The following is a 12,653-nucleotide window of genomic DNA, read 5'->3' as shown; positions in this document are numbered from 1 at the left end:
TATTTAGTTCCATATTCCATTTTTAATTGTGTTGTTTGATTACTTATTAGTTAGTTTTTTGAGTTCTTTGTATATCCTAGATATTAATCCTCTGTAGGATACATAGCTGACAAAGATTTTTTCCCCATTCTGTAGGTCGCCTCTTTGCTCTATTCACAGTGTCCTTTGCTGTACAAAAGCTTTGTAATTTCATGAGGTCCCAGTGGTTGATTAGTGCTTTTATTTCCTGAGCAACTAGGGTTATCTTCAGAAAGTTGTTGCCTATGCCAATATGTTGAAAGGTTTCCCCTACAGGTTTTAGAGTTTCAGGCCTGATGTTAAGGTCTTTAATCCATTTTGACTTAATTATTGTGCATGGAGAGAGAGAAGAATCTATTTTTATCCTTCTACAAATACATATCCAGTTTTCCCAGCACAATATACTGAAGAGGCTGTCTTTTCTCCAGTGAGTATCTTTGGAACTTGTTGAAGAACAGGTGGCTGTAGCTGTCCTGACTTACATCTGGGTCCTCTATTCTGTTTCATTGATCTACATGCCTGTTTCTGTGCCAGTACCATGCTGCTTTGTTATTATGGCTCTGTAATCTAGGTTAAAATAAGGTATAGTTATACCACAAACCTTATTTTTGTTTCTCAAAATTGTTTTGGTTATTTGACCTTTTATTGCTTCCAAATGAATTTTAGGATTTTTTTTATTTCCATGAAGAATGCCACTGGAATTTTGATGGGTATTGCATTAAATGTGTAGATTGCTTTTGGTGAGATCAACACTTTTACAATATTGATTCTTCCAATCTAAGAACATGGGATATCTTTCCATTTCCTAATGTCTTCTACCATATCTGTCTTGAGTGTTTTAAGATTTACATTGGAGACATCCTTCACTTCCTTGGTTAGATTTATTCCAAGGTACTTTATTTTTTGAGGCAATTGTGAATGGGAGTGATTCCCTGATTTCATCCTCAGTATGTTTGTTGTTAGTATATAGGAAGGCTACTGTCTTCTGTGTATTGATTGTGCATCCTGCTATGCTGGCAAAAGTGTTTATCAGCTCTAACGGTTTTCTGGTATGGTCTTTAGGGTCCTTTATATATAGAATCCCATCATCTGAAATAATGATAGTTCAATCTCTTACTTTCCATTTTGTATCACTTTCATGTGTGTCTCTTGCATCATTGCTATAGTTAAGACTTCCAGTACTATATTCAATAAAAGTGGGGACAGTGGACACCCTTGTCTTGTTCTTGATTTTAGTGGGAAGTTTTCCTCCATTTAGTATTATGTTGGTTGTATGTTTGTCATAAATAGCCTTTGCTATGTTGAGATGTGTTCCTTCTATTCCCAGTCTCTGTTGGACTTTCTCCATGAAGGGATGTTGGATTTTGTCAAATGCCTTTTCTGTACCTATTTAGATGATCATGTGATTTTTGTCCTTCAATCCATTTACATAGGGTATTACATTTATTTATTTGCATATGCTGAACCAATCTTGCATCTCTGGGATAAAGCTTACTTGGTCAGGGTGAATGATCTTTTTGATATATGCTTGTATTCTGTTTGCCAATTTTTTGTTGATAATTTTTACATCCATGTTCATGAGGGAGATTGGTCTATAATTTTCTTTCTTTGTTTTGTCTTTATCTGGTTTTGATACCAGGGTAATGCTGGCTTCATAGGAGTTTGGTAGAATTCCTTCTTTTCTCTCTTATGGAAAAGTTTGAAAAACATTGGTGTCAATTCTTCCATGAAGTTCTGGTAAAATTCACCAGTGAATGCATCTGGAATTGAGTTTTTTTTTTTTTTTTTATTTGGTTAGGAGCTTTTTTGATAAGTTCTTGGATCTTTGTATTTGTTATATGTTTATTCAAGTGGTTTACCATTAAACCACTCACATTCCACAGCATATATAGTAAAATTGGAATGATGCAGGGAAGATTAGCATGGCTCCTGAGAAAGGATGACATCTAGACTTATGAAGTATTTCATAGTTTTAGATAAAGCAAATAAGAGACATAAACATCTTTTAAATATCCCATTTCTTTTATAAAAAATATTTTATTTATTTATCTATTGATTGATTTATTTATTTGACAGAGAAGAAGAGAGAGAGAGAGAGAAAGAGAGAGAATGGGCATGCCAGGAGCCCCAGCCACTGCAAATGAACTCCAGACATGTATGTCCCCTGTGCATCTGGCTAACATAGGTCCTGGGGACTCAAATCTGGGCCCTTTGGCTTTGCAGGCGAATGCCTTGACCGCTAAGCCATCCTTTCAGCCCAAGATCCCACTTCTTAATGCTGCTACAGTGGCAACTAAATCTCAATATTAGTTTTGGAGGGGATATATATTCAAGTCATAGTGTATTGGTCAGTTTCTAGATGCTGGGACAAAATACTTAACCAGCAGGAGCATACAAAAGCCAAAAGTTTATTTTAAGCTTACAATGTTGAGGGGAAGTGTATCATGCCAGAGAAAGTACTGTTGGAACAAACATGTACAGAGAAGGAGAATGGCAGGTGGGGCTGTAATATATCAAGGTCTGAACCCACTGACACACTTCCTGTAGCAAGACTTCACCTCCTGAAGGTCCCACAGACTTCACAAACAGCACCACCAACTGGAGGTAAAACATGCATCTATGAGGACATTTTACTTTTAAACCACCACATTCTGCCTATGCCCCCATAGATTACTGGAATCTCATGGTGTAAAATGCTTTTAGTCCAACTTTAAATGTCCTCAAAATATTTATCAGTCACAGCACTGTTCAAATGTCGAAAGTCTAAGGTTTCTTCTGAGTCCCAAGGGAGTCTAACTGTGAGCCCTGTAAAATCAAAACATGAGTTACATACTTCCAACGCATAATAGCACAGAGTAAGCCTTCTCATTCTAAAATAAAGAAATGGGCATATCAAAGGAATGTTTGACCAAAGCAAAACCAAAACTCATCAAGGCAAATACCATAGCTCCATTTCCTTTATCTGAGTGTCATGTTGATTGTGGTAGGCAGATCTTAAGGTGTGGTGGTGGGTTTGAGATTTCAATCTAAAGATATGCAAAGTGTGCTAGCTGGAGTTCCTGAAGTGTGCTGTGCTGTGTAGATTTTGATCTTAGGCTTGTGCTTTTCCCTGTGTTTTTGGTCCTGTGAAAGCAGGCCAGCTTCTTCTACCATTATGGAACTTCCTCTGAATCTGTAAGTTTTAATAAATATCCCTTCCTCCATAACTGTGCCTGGTCTGGAAGTTCATCTCAGCAAATTTGAAGCTGTCTGATACAATGATGATATACTTTGGGCTTCAAAAACCTTAGCTATTTCCATACCTCCAGCTATGTTGCCTGTAGGTTCTTTCTCCGTCAGGTTCATCCCTGAGCATGTGTTTTTCTTTGATCATATAACTTTGGCATCTCTAATATTCTGTAGTTTCTATTACAACTTTGGATTCACCTTCACAGCTTCATGTAGTGGCCTCACAGATTCTCCTTGCAAGGACTTCTACTCTGCTTTGCTCAGTGGCTCCCTGGTACCATGATGCAATATTCAATGTCCTTCATCTTGCATTTTTGTTCCTCCAAAATCAGTACCATATGGACAATGCTTGCAAGTTCTATTATCAGCTGGGGATGAAGTCTTGCCATGGAACATGGGTATAGCATCTTCTGTATGATGACACTGAGAAGGAGAGACCTCCTTCAGCATTCTGATTTTTTGGCCTTTTTACTTTAAAATAGTTTGAATTATTTATAGCTTGAGCCTTCAATTGATTGGATCTTTCCTCTAGGCCTCCTACCTATTGTCTCAGTGCAGAACAGTTGGCATATCCTTAATGAAGGTAATCTCCTTCACAATTATAGCTAAATGTCTCCATTATCTGCACCTGGGACTTTAAATTTGTGTATATCTCTTTTTTTGTCAAACTTTATGTCTTCTGGTCTGCATTTTGCTGTCTTTCATTGTAGATATGAATCAGGACAGCAAAAAGTAATCATAGTATAGATTCAGTGTTTTTTGGCCTTGAAATTTTCTCTACCAAACACATTAGTCTATTAATTTGAAAGTTAGGTAAGCTTAAGTTCTCAGGACAGGGCAGGATGCAGCTGAATTCTATCTCAGTATCCCATGAACTTTCACTAGCCCCATTTTCAAAAAATTCTTGTTCCCTCTAATACCCAATAAACCAATCTACAATCCTTTTTTCTCTTGGCTTTTTAGTCTTTTAAACTCTTACCAGAATGGCCATGAAACCTTGCATACAGTATTTTAAGGCTTCTCTAGTTAAAAGTTCTAAGGCCTCATTTCTCCCATAAACCAGTTCAAAAGGACTAAGAAACATGATTGTGTTTATCACAGCAAGAACCCCACTCCTTGAATCAATTTTTTGTTTAGTTATGTTCTCATTACTTGGGCAGAAGCAGAAGGTTAAAGAAGGAAAGAGTTTATTTTCAGCTTATAGTTTTAAAGGGAAGTTAAAACAATGTGGAGAAAGCTTAGCAGAAGCAGACAGCTAGAGTCACATTGTCACATCATACAAGAAAGAAGTATAGAGAGGAAGAATGGCAAATGGGGTGGGCCATAACACATGAAGGTCCAACCCCAGTGACACACTTCCTCTAGAAAGCCTCCACCAAATATCATCACCAAGTGGGAATTAAATATTTAAACATGTCAGTCTACGGGAAGCATTTTACACTCAAACCATCACATGTATCATTTCTACCCTAGACTCCCCAAACTCATGCCCTTCTCACACACAGAACACAATTGTTGCATTTTATACTCTCCAAAATCCTAACTCATTCCAGCTTCAAGTCCAGTCTCATGTAAATCAGATATGGAAGAGAATAAAGGAATTATTTCTTTTGAGGCAAATTCCCTTTTAGATATTAATGTATGACATCAAAACAATTTATGTATTTCCAAAATACAATGGAAGGACATTGTAAGGTAGAAAATGAGTATCTATTCCCACTTCAAAAGGGAAAAGTTATTAAGAGGAAAGCAGTAAATGCTCTCATTTACGTTTATTTTTTTTTCTCATTTACATTTAAAACCCAATGGGGTGAATAAAGGTTCGAGAATGTTTCTTGATATCATATTTCATCTCCTGAACACCTTGGGATGGGAATTAGATCCTCAATCCCTCATGCAGTGGGATCTCATGAACAGCTCTTATAGTTTGTTCTCTCTTGCATGGAGCATTTATGGGCTGGCATTACTTGTTGGTAGCTCTATAGTATTAAGTTATCAAAGCAACTCCATTCTTTTTTGTTCATTTTTATTTATTTATTTATTTGAGAGTGACAGAGAGGGAAAGAGGGGGAGAGAGAGAGAGAGAGAGAGAGAGAGAGAGAGAGAGAGAGAGAGAGAATGGGTGCACCAGGGCTTCCAGCCACTGCAAACCAACTCCAGATGCCTGCGCCCCCGTGCATCTAGCTGACGTGGGTGCTGGGGAATCAAGCCTTGAATCAGGGTCCTTAGGCTTCACAGGCAAGCACTTCATGGCCAAGCCATCTCTCCAGCCCAGCAACTCCATTCTTGTAGCTCCATTAGGTACTATCTTGGTTGTGATTACCTACAGTGGCTCTGTTCCTGAAGGAGATTGATTTCTCTTTTAAAATTTTTTAAATTAGTTTTGTACTCAGAGAATATGGTCAAGTTGGTACCATTGTTAGCCTCCTCCCTGACCACTCCCCTTTGCAGGGACCCTCCTTGTTGTAGAATATGGGTCGTGCTTTGTGGTATTAGGCATCAGTTATGAGTAGGAGGCAATGTCTCTGTGTATCATGACCTAATGTGTGGTTCTGGCATTCTTTCTGCCTTCCTTCTACAAATTTCCCTGAGCCATGTTGGGTTCATTTTATATCTGCTTCAATGATGAGGTGTTGGAAGCCTCTGTGTCTCTGGATATCTGGTTTGGTAGGAGTTGATTGTTCTCTGTGTCTATCTCCTTCACCATTGTGCTGGTACCTGGTTCACCCAGAAAATAGCACTCTTACTTGTTTCCCCAATTATTCTTTGTTTCAACTGGGGCCTTTTTGAGGTGTAGTGGGGTGATTCTCTCCTTAAGATCCTTAAGTCCTGTGGGAAAAAGAGAAGCAAATTCTCTGACAGAGAGTAAAGTTAGCACCAGATAAATGGTATAACCTTTCTTTCTTTCTTTCTTTCTCTTTCTTTCTTTCTTTCTTTCTTTCTTTCTTTCTTTCTTTCTTTCTTTCTTTCTTTCTTTCTTTGCATATGCAGGAATGTGCTCTATGGCAGGAATATTTTGCACATACAGTTCCATAATCTAAGATATTTAAAAAAATATTTTCTTTATTTACTTATTTGACAGAGAGTGAGAAAGGCAGATAAAGAATAGACATGGCATGACCTCCAGCCATTGCAAACAAACTCCAGATGCATGTGTCATCTTGTGCATATGTATTACTTAAATAGTGAGGAATTGAACCCAGGTCCTTAGGCTTTACAAGCAAGCATCTTCATCACTAAGCCATTTCTCCAGCCCCTAAACTATTCTTTACCAGAGAAATTTAAATGACATGATTATTTTATTTTTCATAGAATTTGAACATGGTTCTCTTATTAGACTATGTGGGTGAGCAATGATGCTAGGTGTTCTGTGATGTGTGTCAGCTTTGCACAGTTGTGAATTATGAAGCATGACTTCCAAATATCCTACCAACATTTATGTAGGAGAAAATAGTTTACAATTACTAGAGATTCTAGAAAATAATTTTACATATCACAACCAAGTTTCTTCCTTCCCTCACAGCTACAAAAAACAAAGATCAAGGGAATAATTTACTGCATTTTCTGATATTGTTAACTATTTCAGAGAATCACATCAACAAACCAGTGACATTCCTGGTAACTGATTCATCAATCTATCATACCAGTATTAATTGGCTCATACAGCTGCCACATAAAAATTTTTAACAAATGAAATTTGAAACTCCTTCAGACTTGAAATTATTTACTGTTAAAGTAGTGAAAATACACAAGACACAGACATCTTGTTAAATCATATTAGTAAGATTACTTTGTATTTGGTATTCTTACACACATTTAATGTTTTTCCAAATAGCAATGATAAGAAATCTGGCTTATACATATTATATGTTCAAATTCCTGATGTGTTTTGAGGGGTTTTATCTTATGGGAGATACTGTCACTGCAACACGTTGTCTGTGTGGCTTCTTGGGTCATTATATCACTGATCCCCCATAATTTATCCAAGAAAATGACTCCTGGGTCCTTCCAAGTACTAGGAACTGATTGTGAGCCTCAGTGGAGGGATTTCAAGGCAAGAGATGTGTTTTCAGAGATTATTTGTCACTATTTCATCACAATATTGGGAATTATTTTGACATTGTGCTTTATAAATAAGGCCTACCTCATTTGTGCTAATATCATACTTCATCATTTTCTCTGGATCCAAAGTCTGTTGTGTTGGCATGGTATCCATATTTCAATTAAGATTATTTCCTTTTTGTCTTATAGACAAATAAGTCTACTTTGTTAAGACTTACTGTTATTTACTGTCATCTAAATTTCTAATCTTACATCTTCTTATGTTTCTTGTATTAAGGTTTCTGAACTTGATGTTTCTCAAATCTGAATGGCAAAATTGTCAGTAGGTTCAAGCATTTATTGTCTTCAAGTCTTTTGGGATAGCTTTGTTTGAGTATTTACAGCTGGAAACACATATTGTTTCACTATAAATTTTTTGTAACAGTAACAGAGCTATGCTAATCCACCATGTAGCCAAGGCTCCTTTCCACTGCTCAGTATGATCAAATGAGATGAAGAGTGTTGCAGTCTGGTTCATATTGCTAGTAGAAATCACCCAACCAGAGCAGCATGTGGGAAAAAGATTTATTTTGGTTTACAGGCTTGAGGGGGAAGCTCCATGATGACAGGGGAAATGATGGCATGAGCAGAGGGGTACACATCATCCCTTGGCCCACATAAAGTGAACAGGAACAGGAGAGCATGCCAAACACTAGCAAGGGGAAACTAGCTATAACACCCATAAGCCCACCCTCAACAATACACTGCCTCCAGAAGGCTTTAATTTCAAATTGCCATCAGCTGGGGAACATAGCATCCAGAACACTTAAGTTTATGGGGGACACCTAACTCAAACCACCACATTCTGCTCCTGGCCCCCATAAACTTATATCCACACAATATAAAATACAATGCATTCAGTACAACTTTAAGAGTCCCCATAATTTTTTATCAGTTCCAATGATGTTATGCATCTCTATAGTCCAAGATCTTTTAACTGAGGCATAATACCAAAAAATCCCCCCAAAATCCATAATGGCACAGAATAAACATTCACACACTGCAAAAGATAGCACTGGGCATAGGAAATAAATATTCAACTAATACAAGATTTTACAAAAAAAAACAGGGCAAACATCAAACTCTGTAGCTTCAAGTCCTACAATTCTAGTCAGTGACAAATCTCCAAGTTCAATCATTCTTATACTCCACAATACTAGGTAGGGTACCAGTTTGTTAATCCAGGTGCGGGGTGGGATAAAGCAGACTTTGAGGAACAGGAAACTTCTTGCGCTCTCAGGCCCCTCCAAAAGAGTCTACAATCCTCCTATTACCTCAGTGCAGGTCAGCTAGCCCAGTCTCAAAGGTTGTCATCTCTCAATTGCAGCTGAATGGGTGACAGTTCACTCAAAGATTTTTCTTTCTGTACCATATCCCTTTGCTCGCACCAGTGCATTTCTATGCAAAGCAACCCTTTACAACTTCTCAGGACATGGGCATAAGAGCAAGCTTCTCACACAAACTGCTAGCCTAGTCCAAGCAAAGCTCACTCTCACCCTCATAAGCCAAACCTCACAGTCCATAGTTCTTACTGCATTCAGGTCTTTCAACTCTGGCCAGAACAGTCCATAAAGCTATACTTACAGCACTGCAAGGCATCTCTTAGGCGAAGGTTTCAAATCCTTCCACATTCCTCTTGAAAATCAGCTCCAAAAGGCCACAGTCAGGTGTCTAGCAGCAACCCCACTCTCAGAACCACTTTCCTTTTGCAGTCAGGTTCACATTGCTGGTAGAAATCATCCAACCAGAGCAGCTTGTGGAAAAAGAGGTTCATCTTGGTTTACAGACTTGAGGGGGAAGCTCCATTGTGGCAGGGAAAATGATGGCATGAGCAGAGGGTGGACATCATGCCCCAGCCCACATAAAGTGGACAACAGGAACAGGAGAGTGTGCCAAACACTAGCCAGAGGAAACTGGCTATAACACCCATAAGCCTACCCTCAACAATACACTGCCTCCAGGAGGCTTTAATTTCAAATTGCCATCAGCTTGGAAACCTAATATCCAGAACACCTAAGTTTATGGGGAACACCTGACTCAATCCACCACAGGGAGGTACAAGTACTCTTGTGTTCTTCTCCAACCCTGAAGTCCAGAGTAGCCTCTGAAGCATAAGTTAGTTGAGCACTAAAGAAGATATGCCCTTTGATTTGAACTTTGGCAGAGCAAAATTTATTTTCTTCAACCATTTCTTAGATGACTTGGCTTTAACATCAGCAACAAGGGGCTTTTAGCTCCATCTCCAAAGTAGTTTTAATCACTCCCTTAATAATCTTTGACTTTCCTAACTTGTACTTGATTAATTTCAATAACATGAGTTATTTCAATAGTCTTATTTGATTTTTTCACTTTCTGGTTCTCCTCCAAATTTTTCTCTCACAGAAGCCAGGTTAACCTCTGACACATAGATGTGATCATGTAACCATTCTGCTCAAATAATCTGTAATAAGTACAAGAACATCTCTTACTAACTAAATAAAAATTTTCCTGAATTAAATACAATATCCTTAGCCATTTGTAATTTCAAATGACTTTCTCAATATTATTCCTTTTAATAGCAGTACACATGCATTGCTTATAGCTTTCAGCTTTCTAACAGTTTAAGTCTTTATTGTCTGTGTTAGCAATTCCCTTGACTTGGAATTACCTGTTCATCTTTGTCAACATCTTTGCTATCCTTCAAATGGACACTCAGTAATTACTTCCTTCTTGAAAATTTGCATGACCCCCCCCCATCTGACTGACACTGTCCTCATCTGAATTCTGAAAGCTCCTTTTCACTTTTTTATAGTCTTTAAATGATGTCACATAAATTATAAATTTTTATTTTCCCTCTCAATGCAGGCTCCTTTATACAGCAATTACTTTCCCATTGCTGGGCCAAAACATCTGAGCAGAAGCAGTTTATGGGAAGAAAAGGTTTATTTTAGGCTTACAGTTTTAAAAGGGAGTTCATCATGGTAGAAGAGGAAACATACCAATCAGCTCAGTAGCAGGGTAGGAACAGTTTGAGTTAGCCAGTTCTCAATACCCATTAGAGCTAGACTAAAAATCCTTAATGACCAGTCTCCAGTGACACACCTCCCCCAGCAAGGCTCCAGAGGCAAGTATCAGGCCACTCAGAAATATTGCAGCCCAGATCCTAACTATGCCTACCCTAGTTCACTTGTTTCTTCCAGTGAAATCACAATAAAGTCTCTTGGCCACCTTTTTTCTCTCATTTATCTTGGACTCACTTATGAAATAATTTTGGTGTCTGCCCTGGTCTTTCCTCTTAAGAACTATGAGTAGTAAACTGTTTTTCCAATGACAGAAATCTTTTATTTGTGGTTCTCACTACCTAAATTATAATAAAACCTACATATTGCCAGGTGTGGTGACAGACATCTTTAATCCCAGCACTCAGAAGGCAGAGATAGGAGTATTGCTATGAGTTTGAGGCCACCCTGAGACTACATAGTGAATTCCAGGTTAGCCTGAGCTAGAGCAAAACCCTACCTTGAAAAACCAAAATAAATAAATAATGACAAACAATTAAAAAAAAAACCCTACATATTAAAGCATAAGGATTGGGAAGGTCAAATGCATTAACTAACATTTCTAATGCACATAGATCAATGCCAGGTACATGGTAATTCTTATATCAGCCTTATCTCCTGTGGAGGAATATGAGAGTATATGAAACACCTTTGTTTTCTTTCATGTTTCTCAATACATGAAACTAATAAGAGAATTCAGCTATCCTCTTTAGGACATCTTCTTTGATGGAAAGTAGGAAGTTCATAAATAAATTAAAAATTGAAAATCACAGGAAAACTAAGATAATTATTGAAATAAAATATTAGTACTGATGTTTGTGGGGAATTTTCATAAAGAGTAAGCAGTGTAACTGAATAAAACTAAAATTAAAGAAGTAGATTCAAACAAAGACAAAAAAAAGAACTAACAGGATTTATGAGAGGATGTAGAAAATCAAAAAGGAATCTCAATAGGTAAACCCAAAACATAGAGAAATCAAGCCCAAAGCTTTTATTATAACTACTAACCTACTTTGGGTGTTCAGGTGTGAATTCTCCATCTGCAACTTAAATAGAAGTCAAGAGTAGAACTTCCTAGTGATGTGCTTCTGAGCTGTGTGAAATGATTCCATTTTCACTACATGAATTTTCACTTATGAAAAGTCAGACTTTTGCAGAAAGTATGAATCTTATTAGGATTAAAATTGGTAATTTCTACCACAGAATAGTAGGTTGTCATAGTGTAGAAAATAAATACAAGTAGCAAAATTCCACAACAGTAATATTCACTAATACTGCCCCTGGCAAAAATAAATAAATAGGGCCAAGATGGGGACCACCTAACTGTGCCACACAACCCTAGGAAAGAAAGGCAAGGCCTTAAGTGTTCAATGGGTCTTTTAGGAGAGAGCAATCTCTAGTAGATTACCAGTGGGAGGGCCCAGAGGGGAAAAAAAAAGGGAATCGCTGATTCCCTTGCTGTCAGGTAGCCCATCAGTACCCCAGTACCCCAAAGCAGCCGCCATATCCACAGCCCCAGCTTCAGGATACCCCTGCACTTTCAGGAAGAAAGGGGACCCAGGCCAACATAGTTCCACTTGCTTCATTGCACAGGGGCTATTGCCCTGATACCCCTGCCCACCCCAGACCTTGCTGGCCTGCTGGATCTCAGGCGCCTTTGGTCCATTTGCCTGCCACACATGTGCCACGTACACTGCTGATATCCTCTTGTGCAAGCTTAGCCTGCTCTGCTCATTTGCTCACTTACTGCTTTGGCTGCTGCCCATTTACACATGAGCCCAAGCCCATTCCACATGCCAATGTGAGCTCAGGCTCACTCTGCCTGTGGGGCTGTGCCAGCTCAGGTGCAAGCTCCTTCCTATCTGCCACGTTGGCTGACTACCAGTGTCCACTTGTGGGCAAACTCAGACTGCTTCTGGGTCCCAGTGTTCCACCACATGCAAATTTAGGCTGCTTCAGTGTGGGCAGCCTTGGTGCATCACTGTGTGAAAGCTCAAGCAACTTGGGCATGCCTGCCACATAGGAGCTTAGGATGCTCTGGCATTGTGCTAACTGATAGCTCAGACTGCTTGTCATCTGCCTCAGGCTGCTTCAGCTTCCCACTGTGATTGAGCTCAAGCTGACACACCCACCTACGTGTTAGCTCAAGACCACTCAGTCCATCTGCTTGCCTGCCAGCTAGCCCACCCAACTCCACCAAGAGGCACCACTTCCCCTGCTTATGGAGACCACAGTCCTACTCTCCCTGCCCATACACAGTGTAAAAGA

General features: G+C 38.8%; 1 non-coding gene across 1 annotated transcript; it reads left to right on the top strand.

The window, feature by feature from the left end:
* Positions 1-1,888: 1,888 nt before the first annotated feature.
* On the top strand, positions 1,889-1,992 carry LOC123462513. The gene has a single exon (XR_006638328.1). It is a non-coding gene; the product is annotated as a U6 spliceosomal RNA (small nuclear RNA).
* The last annotated feature ends 10,661 nt before the right edge of the window (positions 1,993-12,653 follow it).

Source organism: Jaculus jaculus, chromosome 7 (assembly GCF_020740685.1).
Source record: "Jaculus jaculus isolate mJacJac1 chromosome 7, mJacJac1.mat.Y.cur, whole genome shotgun sequence".
Lineage (NCBI taxonomy): Eukaryota > Metazoa > Chordata > Mammalia > Rodentia > Dipodidae > Jaculus > Jaculus jaculus.
The sequence above is the reverse complement of the archived record's forward strand: the minus strand, read 5'-3'. Positions and strand labels throughout refer to the sequence as shown.